This window comes from Melozone crissalis, unplaced genomic scaffold (genome assembly GCF_028551555.1).
Source record: "Melozone crissalis strain CALT ecotype California unplaced genomic scaffold, PUWL_Pcris_2 ptg000034l_1, whole genome shotgun sequence".
Classification (NCBI taxonomy): domain Eukaryota; kingdom Metazoa; phylum Chordata; class Aves; order Passeriformes; family Passerellidae; genus Melozone; species Melozone crissalis.
The window spans coordinates 1591120-1612307 of NW_026535812.1; the positions used below are offsets into that span (position 1 = coordinate 1591120).

The following is a 21188-nucleotide window of genomic DNA, read 5'->3' on the forward strand; positions in this document are numbered from 1 at the left end:
TTTTTTCTTAGTGTTTCTTAATTAACCCTTTTTTCATTTTCACACGTAATTATGCAGAGGCCAAAATTTTACTTTTGGCCATATCTTTCATAGCCCATTACCAAAACACTTTTGACATTCAAATACATCAAATGGAAATCATCCCTTGCCAGTAGATGTAGAAACTCCAATGAACACATTTTCAAACCTGGGCAGGAGGTTTATGTGAAAACCTGGGAAGTAAATATTAGTGTCTGCATTACAGAAATGAGGCATAAATATATACAGAATAACTGCACTTGAGTAATCAGGTATTACCCATACCAAAACTTGAACCAAAGGTGAAAAAGACCTCAAATCTCATTCTCCAGAAGGCTTATACCAGGATCAGTTATCAGAGTACACCCAAATCATTATTTCTGAGCAGAAGGATTAGAACCACACTGTCAGTATTGGGAAATATTTTTGTCACAGACAGCTGACCCTGGGAGAGCGTCAGTCTTCTTCAACAGAAGTCTCGACATTTCTCAACTTTGAAGCAGAAAATGAAGTCACAGCAAAGTGTCTTCAAAGTTTCCTGAGGTAAAAATAGTACTTGCTGTCTGTCAGCTTCAGGCTGAGCTATTGTCAGTTCTACAAATGCACCCAGCTGAGATCCTTGGCTGATTTCAGCTTCAGTCCCTTCACATCTAGAATGAGATGCCCCATAAATATAAATGGCAGCCTTTAACCCTAATGCTGGATGCCTCTTTACCCAGGTTTTGGGGACAGTCCTCACAACAATGATTGGCATATTTTAAAATCTGAAAACTGAGATAATGAACAATGAAAGACTTTTCTAAAAGTAAAAAAATAGCACAACACAAAGCAAACCAAACCAAACAAAAACCCAAAAAACACCACAAGTGAATGGCATCCACCAAACCAGAACACAAGATCCTTTAGCCTGAGTTGCACATCACATCCATCAGGGTCACAGAGGAACGTGAGTCTTCTTATGGGAAGAAAAATTGCAAATCCCATCGAAGAACATGTCACAGAGTTTCTGATTTTAGACTCCAAAACATAGCATGTAAATTAGAAAAAGAAAGACACAAAAGTTATTTCCAAATGAGAATTTCTCAATAAGAAGAATTTTCTCTTGGCAGAAGAAGGAAATAGAAATTGAATGGGGGAGGCAAGGGGGAGAATTCAGTACTTCAAAACAAGTCCAAAAATCACTTCTGAACCTGATCAAATTGCACTGCAGTGGCCCCACAAGTCCCATAACCAGCAGAGCAATGTCCTTTGCTGTGTGCAGGCAGTGGCACATGTAATTGAGGTCCTGCAGCAATGGCAAACACCAGTGTCCCCAGTCAGGAGTGAGCAGCAGCAGCAGCAGCTCAGAGCAGCATTTCCCAGTGGGAGCAGTTGGCTCTCACAGCAGTGAGTGCAGCAGCAGCTGCTCAGCAGCACCAGCTCTGCCTCCTCAACACTGCTCTGAACACAAACTTACAGATGGCAAGAAATTAAGATAAAAACTATTCAGGCAAGTAGAAGCAAAGTCATGAACATGCCCAACTGTACTCAAGGATAATTATGAATTAAATTGCAAAAAATTAGGGCAGAAATCTCTTATGCTCTATCTATAATTCTAAACATAGCTATGTCAGGATATCCATGCAGTGACCCCTCCCAAATTCATTATTTTTAATGGGTATAATACAAAATTATGCATTTAAAGCAGAAACAGAGGCCCCACAATTGCTTCCACAAGTTGTGGGAAATAAGGAAAAACTTCTAAGTAAGAAGGGCACCAAGTGATGCCAGCCAGGAGCCTTGCAGTGAGCCCAGGGCTGCACACAAGCCCCAGAGCTGCTGAGGTGAGAACCAGGGCCAGGATGGGCCTGGCAGGGCCAAGGCTGCCAGATGGAGCCTGACATGGAGCTACCCTGAGGAGTGAGAGGATGTGGAAGTTTCAGCTTCCACCAAGTCTAGCCAAGACCTCTGCCTGAGAGAGAGGCCTAGAGCTCACCTTTGGTAAGTCTGACATTCATGAGCCCACTGAACTTCCCCTAATACCCAGGGAATAAATCCCTACAGAGCCAGCAACCTGCATTTTGTGCTTCTGCAGGTCTGCCTGTGTCTGTGGGAGCCCAGACTGTGCCCTGACCAGGTGCTCTGTCACATGTGGTTTAACTTTCTCCCAACCTGAACTGTGTGTGTTTTGTTAGGGTTTCTGGGACTACTTCTCATGGTGTTTTACTGGGATTTTTCTGCAGAAATTGAGTTTAAAGGACTCAGTCAGAGCAGAAGGGGAGGTTTACAATGGGCTCTGATGTAACCCTGTGCTCCCAACACAATCACAGGCTTGGGAGCTGAGTATTTGTGCAGCAGTGATTCTCAGCCAGGCTGCTCATTAGACAACAGCTCTTGTTGTCATGTTTCCATGAGATTACACTGAGAATTTCAAAAGACAAATTATGGGCTTTCTTGGGAAGAAAGCTTGAGAAAACCCTCAGCCCCCATGGACAGGGTTGCTTGTTTATACAACTCTTCAATCTCAGAGCAGATAAACATTTGGAAGACAAGGGTCTGAAATAAATGTGAAAAATGAGTAGTGAAATAAGGCTTTCACACTTCATAAACAATACACAAAACACAGCAAAGCTCCCCTGACTGCTTTTCTCTTGCATGTCTCTTACCATCTCTGAAATGTGCCAAGAAAATAGGATGAAATTGAAGTTACAGATCTGTCTTGCTGTTATTACATGCAGCCACATATAATCATGTCAAACTAAAGTCACCAGAAAAAGGAAACCTTGTGACTTTGATGTGTGAGGTGAAGACCTTTATCTCCATAAAAGAAGATACCTCCTATCCAGGTTGCCCTCACATGTGACATTGGCTCCCATGGGCCAAGTCACTCTTGTCTTGTGAACATTTTTCATTTGATGGGAAAGTCAGGTATCATTTTTTCCTCTAGATTTGATATTTGAATAATTTTCTCACAGAATATTATATTGCAGCAATAGTGAGTTTCTCAGATATTGTGTCTCCCTAATTTTCTCTGCCTAACACTTGGCAGGAGAGGTTAAAGAGAAAATCATTTTACTTCAACTGGTCTTTCAATGAAGGGCTTTATCCTTAATTTTCACAGCCACAAAAGGAATCTGACCATTCAGATGTCTTTACCTTTTACTTTGGATGCAAGTTCCCTAAGCAAGTCTGACTTGCTTTCCCACTAACTTGGACCTGACCCCTTGTTATCACCTCATTTCTAGCTCAGGGAACATCAGAGCAGTTTTTCCCTGAAGTCAAGACAACATGAAAGCATTTCAGTTGGTATTTCACAGGACCCAGACAATTGTTTTCTCCACAGGCGATGGTAACAACTCTTGAGTTGCTATCAATACACATTTCATAAATCTCCATTCACACCTTGTTTGACTGAAAGGCACGGCCCAGTCTCTTTGATTTGCAAAGGAGTGAGACTAAAATGCAGTTCCCATGAACAGGTGAGAGCAAGCCAGTGCTCTGTGCTCAGTGCTTGCACATCAGGGTAAGGAAATGTGCAATTCCCAGGGCAGGGAGGAGGGAATCCTTTACAGGAGGTCTCATCCTGCAGAGTGCTGTGCTCTGAACTCTGCCACTTAAAAATCAGGGAAGGAAAGAAAGATAGACAAAACTAGTGAATGAAAGTGTTCCCTTCACTGCAATATTGCTAATACAGCTGCTTCAGGTTTCAGCTATAATGTTGTCTGGGGTCACTTGTATTGGTTTGATTTGGTGTCAGGTGTGTTTGAAAAATAATGGAATTCCTGAAATGACTGAGTCTCTGGAACTCCTCCTTGTTCCCAGGGATCCTGACTCCTGACTTTCTGACTTTCCATGATAGCTAAACAGTTAATATTCTAACATGTTGGCATGAAACTCATCCAGCCTCTGTGTAATAAGAACTGTAAAAAGCTGAGATTTTTCTACAGCCATGTAGGGACTTAGGTGACCTTGGGGTTTGAAAAGTGCTGGTCATGGAACTGCTATTGTCATTATGGATATTCTGAGCTGAGGGCACAGAGGGAAAAACCAAAAGTGTGTTCAGTACCAGGACAGAACCAGCATTTGAAATACCCAGTTTCTCCTTTTTGTGACTTTGATACCCCTCTGTTCTGAAGGGGACAGTCTTGTAGGGAGAAGAGTCTGGCCTCAGGGCCCTGCTCTCTCCAGCTGGGCTGCCAAAGGGTGCCCAAGACAATGTTACTTCTAGGATGTTCCTTGGATGTTCCATTTCCAGCCTGGATGTTCACCAGGCTGGAAATGCCTCAAAAGATCTGAGACCACCAAGCCTTTCCAGAAGAACAGCCACAGAAATGGCTTTTCATGAACTAAATGATGTTCTTGGATTTAAAGCAAACACGGCACAAGAAGTGTTCCCTTCTCACCAAGTGTTGTCACAGAGGTCAGAAACGTTCCTGGCAATGATGGAACTGCCATCCCAAGGAAGCAGCCACATCAGCTCAGTTATCACAGAGCTCTAACAAAAAAGCCCTTCATACATATCTGGGGAGGAGATACAGATCCAGAATTAATGCCCTCAACTCTTTCAGAGTTAAGTAAATGCAAAGCCTGTCCAGAAATCCTTGAAGCAAACTGGATGCCAGTCAGGGGTTGGATTATACATGGTGTAAAGAGACACAGCCTACCTCCGGGGAACTTTGTGTGGCAAATGAATTGGCATGTAAAGATTTATTCTGTGAAGAGTAAAAAAATTCTTTGAGAGAGTCCTCCCACATGCCCAGAGTTGTGTTTTTCAGGGTTCACATAACGCAGAAGCACAGAAACTTGAGCAAGGCTCTTAAATTAATGATGACACAACCACCCCTCATAAATCTGCCTCTGGGAAAGGACTTCAGACATGACATGACAGTGCAGGGTACAGTGCAGAAGCTGCAACCCACCCAAATCCCTCTGCACTGATCAACTGTGGCTGGAAAAATGACCCAGCAGAGACTCAAATTAGAAACTACACAGAAAACATCATGTCAAATAGCCACAGAAGGTCCCCAAGGCTTCAAATTATCTTCCTGATCAAATCCAGACACCCAAGCTCTTTTGTTAAATTGCCTTTATTTACTGCTGCCTTGTAAAAACAAACCTTGTTACACTTAATGAGAAAGAAGTAGATTGAAAGACATTAACTTCAAACAGAACTTTTGTTTCTTAGTCAGCAGAAAACCACTTTTTCTGAATTGCCTGTCATTTTGGTGGATATTACAGGTGCTACAGATGTTTATAAAGAGCAAAGCAGCATGAAGAAGAGCAGATGCAGCACTGTGCCTTGATGAGGACTGCTGAGCAGGGATGCTGCTGTCAGCAGAGGTTCTGAACCTTCAGACTGATTCTGCTCTGTGTATAAATGGCAATTTGACAGGCACTCTGAAAGGCACTAGAAATGAAAGCCTCTGCAGGTACTGGGGAAAGTGCTCTATATCCACTGAATTATGGCATTTTCCTTGCAAAACATATTCAGATTTTGATGCAGGACATGAACATTTGCATCTTAACTGCACAAGAGGAAACAAAATTCACAGATGGATGAGGAAAGCAACTTCCCAGGAGGTTCTTGCTCCAGTGCAGATATGTATAGGCATCCAAAAGTAATTTTGGCACTAAGCAGTTGGGTGACACAGATGTTTTGTTAATCATCTATGCACAACAATAGCACTGTTAGCAGGGCTCTCAATCTAAAGTGGCAACATTTTTATATACAGAACCATTTATACATGAAATCAATTAAACAACATATCTCCCTTTTGCACAAAAGATGGATTTTTCATTGTTCCCAAGAGGTGCAGTTAAAAAATCTCTCAAAGCCAGTTGTGTAGATTTGTGAGAACTTGCACTGTGTTAATGACTCCTGGCACGAGGAAACAACACGTGGACATCCACTGCATGTCCTGCTCTAGTTGTTTTTAGTGCCTTCCCTGAGAAGCCTCCAAATGGTCAAACAAGTCCAAAATCAGCAGGACTGGGTGAGCAAAGCTCTGGCAGCTGCCATCACTCGGGGTGCTGGTGCCAGGTGAAGGCAGGAGGGAGGGCTTGGATCCAATGGGAAAACAAGGCACAGAGTCAGTGAAATATCTGAACATCATCACAGCACCGTGACTCCCAAACTTGAGAGAGTTCCCCCCACCCATCACCAGCTGGAGTGCTCTGTTTCTGCTCAGAGCTCTGGTTAACCTGGCCCCAGAGGGGACCTGGGCTCCACCACGGTGCTGTCATATCACACTTGATCACTGCAGGACTGCAAGAGCAGACAAACACCCCAGCACTGGGTCTGCTGCACCCCACAGCTTCTCCAGTTCTATCAACAAGCCAATCCCAACTTAAAGTTGTGAGAAATAACGGCTCACTTTGAAAATTGAAAAAGGTTTATTAAACCTTAACAAAAATACAGCAAAGGACTACATAAGGAAAAAGCTGCAGCGCTGGGAACTGCCCCTCATGCACACCACATGGCCAATTCCCTGCAAGATGGATGCTCAGTGTTTTACACCCCTGGGGTTGCATCAGCCAGCCCTGGCCCCTCCCAAAGTCTGTCAGGCAGCTCTCCTTTGCCATTTATCAGTGCAAACTGCTTTCTTGTCACTGGATTGGAGCTCAGGTGTTGCCATGCCCACCCCCTGAGCACCCCCAAGCTTTTCCATTCCCAGCTGCCCCATGCAAGGGACACCTGTGCAGCTTCTTTGTACCTGTCCCAGACAGCCCAGGCTGTGTGATGGCAGCAATACAGGGGGAAAGGGAACTGTGGGGAGAGCAGAGGGCATCTAAACTACAATAACATAACTGTACATCACTAAAGCTTTTCTTAACATTCACACAATAGGTATCTTTTAATTGTGAGAGCCAATCAGCTCATTATCCATCTATAACAAAGTTGAGAAAACTATAAAACCATTTTTATAGTGTTTTTATAAAAAAAACCACTTTTATAGCCCAAAGCCAAAAGCAGCATCTCCCCTTTGACACTGCCACTCCTGCTGCCACACAGAGCTCAGCAGAAATGTTGGCCAGGGTGTGGGGGATTCCAGAGTGTGGGATCTGGGAGCCATCTAGAGGAGCAGAGGCGCCTGGGCACAGCACTTTGCACAGCCAGAAACTCACTGCCCTGATAAACACAGGCTGCATTCCAGTGCCTCAGCACCAAACCCCCCAGCTCCAGCTCCAGACAGGTAGGACTGCCCAGCAGGTAAAAGGTGAGGCAGTGAGGAGGCATAAAGGTTTCCTGTGTTATTTGTACAAAATGATTGCACAACACTGAAAAGTCCATGCCTCTCTGTGTCTCATATTTGTGGTTTATTTCTTCTGTTCAGTTTTACAAGCTGCAGTTTGCATCAGAAATACATTTTTTTCAAGAGTGCAGCAATATGAGTTGTAAATATTATGAAAATATTTGTATATTTATTCTCACAAATTGACAGCTGATCTGTACCAAATGAAATCTTACATTTTAGCCACAGCACTAGCTATGTAGTGTCATTTCACTCTTGAAATGTAAAGTATTGGCTGTATCATTAATTAATACTTTACTGTTCTGAAATATAAAAAGATCCTTTTTTGGTAAATATGGCAATATAATATGTCAAATAAATTTTGGAACACAGCTAAAATTCAGATTCCATCTAAAATTCAGATTCCAGCAGTTTCCCTGCTCTAGGACACCATCTGTGACCATTGCACTGCAACACTCCCTCTGCTGGCAAATCTCAAGGGAAGATACTGCTCATTGCCTCATTGTGGTTCTGCCTTCAACACATGGAGAGCTTATATGTTAGATGGCTGGTTATCTTTTCATGACAATTGGGATCTATTTTGCTTGCCTTATAAAACCAGGGTAACATTCCTTCTCAGTCACACCCTTTATTTTTATTTTAATAGGGAAAAGCTCAGTTCTCTCCCAGCAAAAGATAATCACAAGTTTATGTAGAAGAGAGTGCAAAGATATGAGCACGGCTGCTCCCATGAAATGGGGGACTAAGCCTCACTTTTTACAGCAAAAAGGAAATCTAACACACTTGGCCAAAGGGAAGGTCCTGCCTCAGAGCCATGGAGCAAATGTCCATCTGTCTGTGTGAATTTTACCATGAACCTTTCTGCAGGGCAGGTGCTCTTACAGGAGGTTGGAGCTGCCTGGCAGAGGCACCACTCAGCTGTGCACAGACCAAAAGTCTGACCCAGAAACTGTGTGAATGCTCCTCCAAAGACAGGGCCCATGATCAACTCTGGTGCTGGGCAGCTCAGGAGCCTTGAGTACTGACATCCATCAAGCAGTGGCAGTTTGTATGCTCTCTAAAAGGCCATTCTGGCTGCTACTCTGCACTGAATGAACACAGCATCCACAGTTAGCTTCCCTTCACAGTGTTTAAAGGCTTGACCCCTTAGCTGAGTGGGAATCCTAAGGATTCCTGGTGAAAAAATGAAGACTTCTGCTCCAGAAGACCAGGTAGCAAGTGCTGTGATGGTGTGTCCTTCCTTCCATGGCAACTCTGCTGCAACTACATTTTTGTCACTACACTTTAGAACAGACATATTTACCTTTTTCAACCTCAATTAGTTTGGGGGTTTTTTCAGAGTGCTGTTGAGAAATTATAGAAGGATTCCTGACTTGAAGGAGTATAAAGGCAGGAAATATTTTATAGACAGGGCAAACTCCTCCAAAGAAAAAAGACATCACTGAAGACAATGGTTCAAGAAATCCCAAGTGTATGTGTGCATATAGATGTAGCCACAAGACATCCACTGATATTCCCTCAGCTGTCATCAATTCCGTGTTCAGTACTGGAACTGCAGTGAAATTGGAAGCTGAAGGTCATGAGATATATGGTTTGTTTATCTTATAACCACTCTAACCACTCAGTCTACTTTTAGAACCAGTTGTTTTTTGTTTAGTCAAGATTTCAATCAGCAGAGTGTAAATCAGAGTGTTAATTAAAGAGGACTCTGAAGGAAAGGGCCTACATGAAGCCCAGGAAATGCAAGGCAGTGATTGATACAAAATCCTGCCTTTCTTGACTTCTTCCTGCCATCACTGGGAACATCACCACAAATTACCCAATACACTCAGCCACTGCAGCTCCCTCTTCATAACATTGTTTGCTTTTGAACTAATGTTTCTATGGTCATGCTTGTCCTTTTTATCAGCCCTGCTGATAGGATTACTCCAAACACCCTTCCTCTGGCACATCCTGCTCAGTTCCTAGATGCTGCAAGGCCACGAGCAACAGTGCTGGATAAACATGGTGAGAGTGTCTGCCCAAGGTGTTTAATTATGTAAGATAGAGGGAGGGAAATGGGGAGAGGGAGGAAATGCTATGTTCATTAACTGGTTCAGGGGAAATTGTTTGCTCTAGTCATACCAGAGCACCTGCAGCAGAGCCAGACATTCAACCACCTCAGTCCCTGCTCATTAATTGTATCTTTAATTTTTCTGTTAGGTCTAATCCCTCTCTGAAGGCTTGAGAACTCCCCACACAGAATAATGTGTAAACAGAGGAGAAAACCTCAGGACAGTAAGGAAAGAGATGTGGCTAAAAGCTGTGCATATTCACATCAGCTGGAGCCTCTCTGAGTTGCCAGCACAGAAATGCCCCTCACACAACTGTAGACTCTCTCCTATGGCATTTTAAGGAGGTGTGATGTCAAAGTGGAGGCAGCAGAGAATGGGAAAAATTAAGTAGAAAGAAAGAACAAACAGGGAGGAAAAGTATAGCACCATATTTGGCATTGTTGAGGTGATTTTAGCAGGGCTCTGAGTGACACTCAGTGAAACATGCATTCCTACCATGAGCTATCAGTAACAGGAATGTGACGGTGTTCACAAGGGTTCTTCGATAGGGGAAGAAACAAGGATCTGACTCCATGTTTCAGAAGGCTTGGTTTATTATTTTATTATATATATTACATTAAAACTATACTAAAAGAATAGAAGAAAGGATTTCCTCACAAGGCTGGCTAAGAATAGAATGGGAGAGAATGATAACAAAGGCTTGTGGCTCAGCTCTCTGTCCAAGCCAGCTGGACTGTGATTGGCCATCAATTACAAACATCCAGCATGGGGGCAGCAGATAACCATTGTTTACATTTTCTTCCTGAGGCCTTGCAGCTTCTCAGGAGGAAAAATCCTAAGGAAAGGATTTTTCATAAAAGATGTCTGCGACATAGGAGCATCATTTTTTCATGTCTCAGTCTAAGACATATGCCATTACTGCATGCTCTTGATAGCTTTAAGTAAGAGCTTTGCTAACAAAGTCAGCCTGGGTTTTGATAGTCAGATAAAGATTTTCCTCCTTTTGGTGTCACGTGCTTCATCTTCAGGTTGACTCCTGGTCTGAATCCCTCCATGTGCATAAAACACACGAGGCTTCCCCTCCTCAGCTGCCCCTCCTGACCTTCAGTGTTTGTTTCTTACACATTTGCCCTGCATTTGGCTCTGGGCTCCTGCAAGTGTTACACAAACAGAAACTCAGAGGACAGGCTGGGCAGCCAAAGGCAGCTCCTAAAAACTGACAACATGAGATCTGGAGCCAGCAGAAAAATGAGGAACGTGGGAAGAAGCGTGACTTGCAGACGTGGGACCAGGACAGGCTAGGTCCTGCTCAGGAAGTGAATTGAATCCAGCACAGCTTTGCATTCTCACACCTTATTTGAGTTTAGCCCAGCTGGGTGACATGGGATATTCCAGTGCCAGCAGTCTGCTCACTCCCTTCCTCCTGTCTCCAGAGTGGTAGAAAAATCTTTCTCAATGAGCTTTTCAAAGCAGAAGAGATCAAATAACATGCCAGCTTATATAAAATAACAACTTTCAAGGAAGACTTAGCTAGCAACACTGTTGCAGAGCATGGATTCAGCTGCCTGAAACTCTGCATTTGCAAAGACCTTTTTTGCCCACTGTTTCCACTTCTCTCTTGACAGGAAGTAAAAGGCTGTTTGCAGGGGTTTTAATGAGGCACAAGAACTGCATCAGCAGCAGGCCTGATGTTTGTGGGGTCCTGTGCAGGGTTAAGTCCTTTCTGTGTGGCACAGGGCAGAGCAAGCCTTTGGTGCCCGGGTGACAGTCACACACTGAGGGTGAATGTGCTGCACACTGTGCTTGTGGCACCAAGCCCTTCAGGTGCTGGGGCTCAGGGAGTGGCTCCTGTGCCTTTTTCTGGGGCAGCTGCTCAGTGTCCAGCTCACTGCCTTACTTCTCCTTTGATCTTGGGTACCTGATTTCACCTCTGTTCCTTCCCTGTGTAACAATGGCAACACCTCCAGACCCTGAGCTGCACTGTAATGCCAGATTAAGTGACGAGGCACAGGGAATGAAATCTCCTGACTCAGGAGATGAACTGAGGTCACATGAGCTCAACCTTATTTCTCAAAATCCACAGGGGCTGGATGAATCTGTGACCAAAATGCCCCCTTCTCACTCCAAGTTCCTGCCTTTTCTCAGGACCCTTTTATCCCAGTGCTGATTTCATGTGATGTGCTTGGTTTGGTTTAGGTTGGATATAGTGACTGCAGTGTATCTACCAGCTGTGCTTTTGCCACAAGGCTCCTGTCTCATTCATGTAAACAGTTTCCAGGGGTCTTCTGACACTTCCAACATGCAGGTGGCTAAGACAATACCTACAGCAGTTACAGGGGATGGGGAACCTGAGCTTGGCACAGGTGAGGTCTCAGCTGGAACCTTCAGGACAGCTTAATGTGATTCCTACATCAGGATAGGTGGAGCAAGTGGCAATAGTCAAAATAAGAGCAAGGATTATTTAGGATGAATCATGGGGAAGGACTGAAAGTACAGTGTGCATCCCAGAGAGAGAGAGAGTACAGTGTGAAAACAGTCTGTAACTGCTGGCACAAGGAAGCAATCTTCTCTCTGAGTGTATGACAAATAAAACAAGATTTAATGGATTTAAATTGAAGCAGACAAGACTGAAGTTAAACAAAATCAATAAACCACCAACAATATGGGTAATGAAAAACTGGGACAGGTTGCCTAGAGGATGACATGGAACCATCACTTTCAGTGTTTAAGCACAGATTAGACACACCTGACAGGAGTGACTCAGGGAGAGCTGATCTCCAGTGGTGGGACAGGTGAGAAGGTCTTTTTTGGCTCCTTCTAATCCAGTAATTAGTGTCTTGTACATACTTATTAATCTATTTTACCATGATACGCAGGCCAGGGAGGGATACACAGACATGACATGGAAGAGCAGGCCTGAGCGAGGAGCTCCTGCAGCAATCTAGATTTACAGGCAACCCATGTGTCAGGTGCTGAGCTCAGAAAGGGCCCAAGAATGTCCACAGATGGGAGGAGAGGTCTAGAAAAGGTGAAATGAGAAAAGACTGAACCCCTGTTGCTAAGGCAAAAGAAAACCTCACAGTGCAGAATGGCACACCCCACCCAGGCCTCATCACTGAAGCTGTATATTTCAAGGCTTGAAACTGCAGTATTATAAAAAAGGTATCCAAAGGGACAGAAATGTCCATGTCCTAAATCCTTTGGCACAATTCACCTCGGCACATCTGCCCTACACTCTGAGTTGTGCCTCTGGGTCACAGAAATGTACATTGTGGTGGAGATTGTTCCCCTGGCAGAAAGCATTTCATATCCCTCAGAAACACAAATTATGTCCATTTAGTTCCTCAGGAGGGAGGAACTGCTCCTTGGCCCATTTACCACCTAGGGAGATTCTAGGATTGCAGTAAGTGTTCATTTTGGCTTCCCTAGACTGTATCAATGAAGCAGTAATTTATTTTCTGAAATGCAAGGAGCAGAAACTGCTGCCCTGGAAAGGTTAACTACAAGAGCATGTCATTCCTTGGGTCAGTGGGGAGGAACTAGCTTCCCACATTGTAAGGTTAGAGAGACAGCTGGAGGATGTGAGAGAAGCTCTGATAAATTGTGACACAGAATTTCTCCAACTTGGCAACATTTAGGAAGGAGAAAAAGCTCTTGCAGAAGAAAATCCAGGGCAGCAAGATCATGAGCAGAGTGGGTATGGTTATTCCAAGTCGTTCATTCCTTGGCTGTTTCCAGGCCCCCAGACTGCCCTGTGTATCTCCCCAGGATCAGCAAATCACTTCACATGGCAAGGAATGCAGAGTGAGATGGGAGCAGGATCCAGTCACTCAATCCACACCACAATTCTTCACCTAGCCAGGGCCAACTTGAATGCACAGAAAGATCTGAAACCTTATCAGATCAGAGAAATATGCCTTTTAAGCCAAAACCCAGCTTTCAGCACCATAGAATCAGGAATACAGTAACTATAGCTCCTACCTGATGATTTTGCTTGGCACAGCACTGCCTTAAAACCATCACAAGATCAGAAAAAACATCTTGCAGAAGTTGTGTCTCGTTTCATACTCTCTTAAGGTCAGTTCAAGAAAAATGGCACACAGACCTGCATGAACATCCAAAAAGCTCTAAACTTTGGTTAACAAAACAGAGCTCAGTTTTGCTCTTCACCACAAAGATCAAGTGACATTTAAAAGGAAACAAAAAGATGCAAATCATACATTTTCAAGTCTTTGAAGATCCTGCTGGCACCGCCTCAGGTCGGAGTACTTCTCACTACAGCTCATTTCCCTTCAGTCAGCCTTTTCACTGCTCCAATGCTAAATACACAAAGAGTACCAGACATTTTTAGCCTCAATAATGTTTTCATTACCTGTCAGGAATAGCACTAATAACAGGCATTAGAGGTACAATATTCAATTGCTCAGGACAATCTAAATATTTAATTACATTATGGCAGCTAATCACAAATAATTGCCTTAGGGAAGGCAGGGCAGCTGTGAGGGGATGCAGTTTGTTTGTTCAGCTCCTGCAAGATTTCAGCAAGAACAAAGTAAGAAGCACTGGGAGAAATGTCGTCAAGCCATTCACAAATATTTCCTTGTAGTCTTTTAGAGAGGAACTACTTCAGCTTGCTCCTGTGCAGCCCAGAGATGATCACCTTGTTTGAAAAGAGCCTGATTCTACATCGACTGTGCTTTTTATTCTCTTATTTTACTCTCATTTCTGCTCACATTTGTCCTTTGATTGGATCTGGCTCTATCAAATTTCCTTATCATTGTTTTCTTTCTCCTAACCCTGTTACATTATCTTACACAAATGGTTAGTTCCACTGATCTAGCAAAGAGAAATCAAATAGAGGGTGATTATCAGAACCAAAGATGATGAAATCATTTCTTTAATGAAAAAGAAAGAAAACCAACCAACCAAGCCAAGCACACACACACAAAAAAAAATAAAATAACTTTTAAAAGGAAAAAAGAGAAATAGGAACTGGTCTTGCTTTCCTCTGTCACTATATAGAAGTAGGAAGTTTAGGCTAGAATAGAACAGAATACCATAGAGAGAGAGATGTTACAGCAGAACTTCTTTGGACTCAATCTTATTTGACAGGTACCTCAGACATAGATACAGCTCTATGATGCCCACTGGCCTGTCCCCTTCTTATATGTCAGTGTTTATGGTCTTTACTTACAGATATCTGTATAAATCTGATGCTCCATTCACAACCATTTCAAAGCACAATGACTGTGGAGCAATGGAGATTTCTACAAATCTAAGCTCTTACAGAAGTGAGTTTTATTCCTATGTGTTATAAAGGGTTAAGAAGATTTTCTTCAGGCAGTGGAGAGCCCCCTTTAGTACCAATATAAAAACTTCATTTATAACGGCACTTCTCTGGCAGGTCCTTTAGCAAATCCTCCAGCCATCACATCAATGCCCCAAACCTAGTGCAGACACTTCTCTTCCAATTGTTAACACATCACCAAAAACCTTTATGCAAGATTTAAGTCTTGCAAAAGGGAAAAAGCAAAAGTCACACATGTAAAAGTGTTCAAGTACTGCAGAATAACCTGGAGGGCTGCAACTTAGCTGAGGGTTGGGATCTGCACAAAGAGCAGCCCCACTGTTTGAATGGCCAGCTCCCAGGAGCCCATGTACAGTTTTCTGTCCCTCTGTCCCAGGCCCTTTACAACCAGCAGCCTACCTGCATGTTCCTGACTCTCCTGGGGGTTGTTTTTGGACATCTCACTTGCCAGCCCAGGTGCTGTCTCCTCTCAACTGCTGCAGATGGCATTGGGCTGTGACAAAATGGGATGGAGTGATTTTGCTTCTCTTGATCACATTTTGCTGTGAGGGCAAGAGGTTTTCTCTGTCTCCAGCAGTACCACTGATTACAGCAATTAAAATTTCTTATCTTCCAAATTTTACTAGTGCTGCTGCAGTTTTCCCACTGCTTTGTCAGAACTGGAATAAACCCAGGGCAATTTTTCTGCAACACTCTCTCCATCTGTGGTCCCATCTCCACTGCCTGGGCCAGAGTCAAGGTATCAAGTTCCACCAAGAGCTGCTCCTGAGTTCTCTGGTCTGCTGCTTTGTCCGTCAGCTGATGCAGGATCTGCTCTTCCTGCCAGCAGCCAAAAGCACAGGCTGATGCCAATTCTTGCAGTGCTGAAGCAAAGGTTGTGAGAGTCTCACCTGGCATTTGTTCCCTCTGCCTGAACTGGAACCTCTGTGAAACCACACTCCCTGTGGGCTTAATGTGCCCTGAAATCTTCTTCATTTTTTCTCCAAAGGAGGTAGCTGAAATCAAGGTGCAAAAAATCCTCTGAGCTTTCACATCCAAAGTGAAAGAACAGTTCCTGGAGAACCTTCAGGTTTCAGTCATCTGCATCAGCCAAATCTCACCATCAGCCACTGGCACGGGGAACCTGAGAGATCTCACAGCTCCAGGACCTAAACCTGCCAGCAAGATGCAATGGGAGCTCCCCAGTCTCCAATGCCACAGCTGTGTAAGTTCCACTGGTACTCCCAGTGCCTCTGAGCTTGCCACCCAAAGGCTCCTGCCTTCCAGCCCAGGCTGTCTGGCAGGGCAGGAAACACAGTGCTCCTCCCATGCAGGCAGCAAGGGTAGGGGCAGGTGAGTAAAAGAGAAAATTAAATGGGAAGAAAATAAGAAGATGATATGGAAAGACTGTTTCCCCTGCTAGGAAGTGTTTGCTGAATGCCCTAAAACTAAAGCTTGTCAAATATTTACTGGAAATCAAACATATACCCCAGTAATGGTTTATGTAATTTATAAATGATTTATATATAATGGTTTTACACACATTGCTTGCAATAATTAACAGCACAATGTTCACAGCAAACAGTCCCTCATGTCACCAGGACATGTGTGGGGAGTGTGCAGGACCAGAGCAGCAAGGACAGACAGCAGACCCACAGTGTGGAAGAGCAGCACAACCCTGGGAGCCCCTTTGTATGACCAGTTCTTCCTCAGGATGGAGTCTGCAGCTGCCTGAATTTTGCAGCTTTTTTCAGAAATCACACAGGAGCTACAACTGGAAACACCGCAAGTTGTAAGTCTGTGTTGCAGAAAAGATCATGAGAAGGAAGATGGCTTTGTTGCCCTGCATGTTTGTGAATATGTGTGGTACAGAGAATGATTTTTAGGCTTTTTTCATATTTTAGTGGGCGACTTGTGTATCCCAGCCAAAGACCTGAGGGGTCTGTGCACCCCATCCTGCAATCAGGGAGAATAAATGGTTCTCTGCAGCAAATCCCTGCACAGACCAAGCTGATCACAGTTTTAAGATATCCTTTCTCCATGAACCAGACAACTCCATTAGTGGAGTCAGGAGCACTGATCAATTTTGTAATAATGGCAACATAAAAAAATTTATTTGGCTAAAAAAATATTCCTGAGCAACCCTGGAGGGGCTCACAAGTGTATTTATACCTGCCCAGTGCCTCACCATGCCCCTTAGCAGGAACATACTAGATTTCCAGTAAAGTCTAGGTCACACAACAAGCTTAGGTGGAGGTGGAATTCTGAAATACTTAAAAGCTTTTGCATTTTTCAAAGACTTGAACTTTAAGAGGTTTAAAAAGTATAGTCCCAGCAATTTATTAAAGGAGGATTTAAGTTCAAATTAATCTGGAGAGTCTCAGACCCATTTTTAGCAATAAGATTTACTGGACAGAGATTAATTGTGACTGGGGGATGGTGCTATGCAGGGCCAGGAGTTGGACCCAGTGACCCTTGAGGGTCCCTTTAAACTCAGATTGTTTTGTGATTCTTGTAATTACACAGATTTTGGTTATTTTCATAAGAGAACTCCAAACATTACCCCATGGGCATAACTTTCTGCCACTCAGAATTTTCAGTGTCCTCTGTTTTTATGGGGCCAGCTGATTTGAAAGTAGTAAGCTAAATGAAAAAACGAGATGAAGGTAAACATCCCAAAAAGCTAAAAATTGAAAATACCAGAGTGCCTTAATGGCTTTGCCCAGAACACTCCAGTGTACAGTTATGCTGTAGTCACAAGTTTTTTGTCTGAAATGCTGTGAAGTAGAATCCTTAATAACAGCTCTTTATTAGAGCTGGAGAAAACTATCAGTGAAATACACTGATATTATTAGATAATACTAATATTCTAGAATATAACAATAATACTAATGGTATGTTAATAGTAGTATTATATATGGTATTATTAATAGTACATTAATAGTAATAATGTACTATTAACAATAGTATTGTGAAGTTTCAGCCGCATCATACATTTTTAAGGATTTTTTTCAGTAGAAAGTGCTGTTCATGTCCTTTGGAGGAATATGAAGACAAGGTTCCTTTCCTAAAAGATTAAATTACCTAAAAGAATAATCCTGTAGAGGGGAGGCAGAGAGGATGGACTCTGAATCCTGCTGTTACAGATCTATTTCTGAACTGAGCAAGACATTCTTTAACATAAAAAGCATCTTCACATAGTGCTTCTTTCCTACCCTAGTCAGTACTCCCCTTTTCACACAGAGGAAAGGAGCTCAGGGACACCATGGTATCTGCTTTTGCAAAGCCAGGATAGGAAATAATGGATTCAGCATCCCCTGCCCCTTTCTTCAGCAGCTCACCAACCCAACTGCCTTCCCCCAGCTCTGCTTCTGAAAACAAACATTCCAGCCCAAAGGGAACCCAAAGCTATTGCCAGCCCAGCTCCTGACAGCCAGCCCTACATTTAATACCAACCCTGTTTAAAAGGCCTCTCTGACTGGAGAGGAGCACACAGAATGCTCAGGAGAAGCTTCACCATATGTTTGCCATAATTTTATACCTTTTCCTGGACAGGATATTGCGCTAACTGGAACACACTCCAGATCCATCTGTCCACTGCAGCTGCTTTTTTCTAACTTCACAAACGAGAAAACAAGTTCAAATAGGATGATGTCAAAAAGCAACTTTCTTTATGAAATTTGAGGACAGATTTTTAATCATGGAGACCTGAATCTTGGTGCCTCTTTTGGAAAACTTGCCTATAAAAATGAATATGCAAAACTTTTTACTGTGAACTATGGAAAGTCAAGTAAAGTAACAGGGGTTAAGAGGAAATAAAGACATTGCAGAGTGACCTTGTGTGAACTACATGAGCTCTTCAAACCAAGAGCTCTCCCCCTCTGCACTGTAGTGGGTCAGGTGCCACCTGACCTGGGTCTGACTCCAAATCCCTGGAGATCCTGGTGCTGTGATCAGTCCCAGTGAAACAAGGGCTAACAGTGCCCTCAGTTCACACAGGCTGTCACTACCAATACTCCCAGTGTCAGGAGCAGCTCTGGGAGCCAGGAGGAATGGCACTGGCATTGGGACACTGGGGCTCATGGACAGTACAGCACTGACCAAGTACAAAGGGCTGGCTGCATCCTCAGCCTCAGTTACTCTGAGCTCACTGTTAAAACCTGGCTAAACCACCTCATGCCTCTGCAGGGTAACAATCCTGATGGGACAGACACATGCAAAAAGCTTTGGGTAAGATTAGAAACACTGTACTGCTGCCTCTCTCATACTTCTCATCTACAAACCAAGATGCCACATGACAAACCCAAGCAAGCAGATGAGATGTTCCTGCTTTCCACCGTACCCTGACCTCTGTTGGCTTGGCAATATAAACAAACATTTTACATTACAAAGAAGGAAAAAACCTATCTTGAATGACAAACATGGTATTTTAGTCAAGTTAGTTTCTGTAACCATTACTTTGCCCTGCACTGGTGTGACTGAACATGAAGTTTTCAACACTAATTAGAGCTGCCCTGCATGAAGAGGTATTTTCTCTGTCATTGCTGACCCAGTTCTGTTCCTTTTCCAAGAGTGACTCCACACTTGCTCACCTAGCAGGAGACAGCACACTTGGACTAGAGGAACCAGAAACACTCAGAAGTGCATTCCTTCTGCTGGCACTGATTACAACCAAGGACACAGCTCTTTCTCTGCCCTCCCTGGGAATGAGGTGCTAGGATTTTATAGGTTTGTGAAAGCAAATTGAAGAACAACACCTTTCCTTTTAAAGATTTCCAGCTCTATGGGGTCTGGCCACACTAAACAAGGCTCATAACTATAACAGGATCAGGCAAGGGCCAGTCATACAGACTGGATGTCACATTGGCTGAAATTCCTGCACCAGCTTGTACATCTACAGGACTTCCTGGGCATGCAAATTTCCACATGGACTTTTTATCACAGCATATTTCACTAAAAAATCTGCACTTATTTCTTAATTGATTTCATGTTATCCTCTTTCATCATCGTCTTTATTTCACCCGCTTTCCCCATTTCACCCAATTAGTTTTGAGAGGTGGATTGAAATGCCATTTGGAGTGGTCACAGGATGTATGTGCAGTACCTTTGGTTGTAAATTGCACATTTCCATGGGCTGGTGGTAGTGTTAGCAGCATTTCTCCCATTCTGGCCAAGTAACCCCAGGTATTTCATGCACTGCAGAAGCCTGTCCTTCCAGCAGTTTGGCTGTGCAGAATGCTCTTCCCTTTGCCAACAGCCAAAGGACATTTGGATCTCAATGGCCCAGCAATGCACCACTGAAACAATCCTGACCACATCCCCCTGGCTTTTTGTCTTCTGCAGGACAGGCTCTGAGCCATTTCCCATCTTAGCTTGCTGCATTAGCTACTCAATCATTATAGAAGCCAGAATATGGGTTTCACATCAGCTAAGCCTATTATTTTAAGCAATGTCTCTGTGCCTCTGCTCCCAGTGTTGGGCAGCCTCAGGGAAGACAGATTTGGTACCAAATGCCATCACATCCAGCCAGTACTCATGCACATTTCAGAGCAATGGAGAAAGGGGTCCTGCTCTCCTGGGTTTTTGTCCCAAGACACAGCACATGAATAGTATTTGCAAGATCATTGCCCTTATGATCCATTCCCAACCAACCCTGTTGATATTATGTATTCCTGCTCAGGAATTAAAAAGATCATTGCTGTAAATAGTGTTAGGGTTCCATGTGACTTGTAATAGCAACAGAGCTTTCTCAGTCAAGAAGTCTCAGACTAAAATTAAGAGTCTGATTTACCATGAGGCCAAATCCCCTCTTTGTTGGACATGAGCTGAAAGAATTACTACCTGCAGTTTATTGTGGCTCCCAGTAACATTCCAGGTGGCAGAGAGCTGGGCAGCCTGTTGTATCAATTTATACCAGGATCTACAATTAGATAAACTTTTCTATCAGTGCAACTTCAAGGCCAAGTGCTTTGAGAGCACCAAAAAAAGCTCTGCCCAGCCCAAAGTTTGTTTCTATATTGGCTACTTTCACAGCTTGACAAAAGCTCCCTTGTATTTGTGGGATGTGGAAAAATGCATAAGGCTTCTCTTGGATTCCATGCTAAAATTATTACAAATATTCCCCTGTGACAGATTTAAGCTTCAGAAATAGAGCTGTAGGTTTTCAGAGATGCTCATTCCAAGGTTCTCAGCAAGCAGATCTCTCCTTCCAAAGTACTTCATTCTCTGAGAAGCACTGCAGTCTCTGTGGTGAAAGGATGACACAGTATCTACAGACTAATATCAAGGTTTTCTTCATTTTAAACAGTATAAAGAAATATCTCTGAGGTATGTAACTCCTCATTTTAAATAGTATAAAGAAATATCTCTGAGGTATGTAACTCCTCTGCTCATGGCACAGATTAATTTTTCACTGTCTGCATTTCCCATTTATTGCCTGTCTGAATTCAACAGTCAAGGAGTGAAGTACTTGCCAGACTTTGAGAATGCAACATTTATCCTGTCCTTTCAGGTTTAATCAGGTACAGAGGAATTGGGTTACTTGAGCCAGCCATGACACACATCTACCTGCAGGTTTCCTTCAGACAGGCCCTCAAT

At 43.4% G+C, this 21188-nt stretch overlaps 1 protein-coding gene across 1 annotated transcript in view; it reads right to left on the reverse strand.

The window, feature by feature from the left end:
• Positions 1–21188, reverse strand: part of ARHGEF4 (Rho guanine nucleotide exchange factor 4) — a 185002-nt gene that overhangs the window by 134602 nt on the left and 29212 nt on the right. The window lies entirely within an intron of this gene.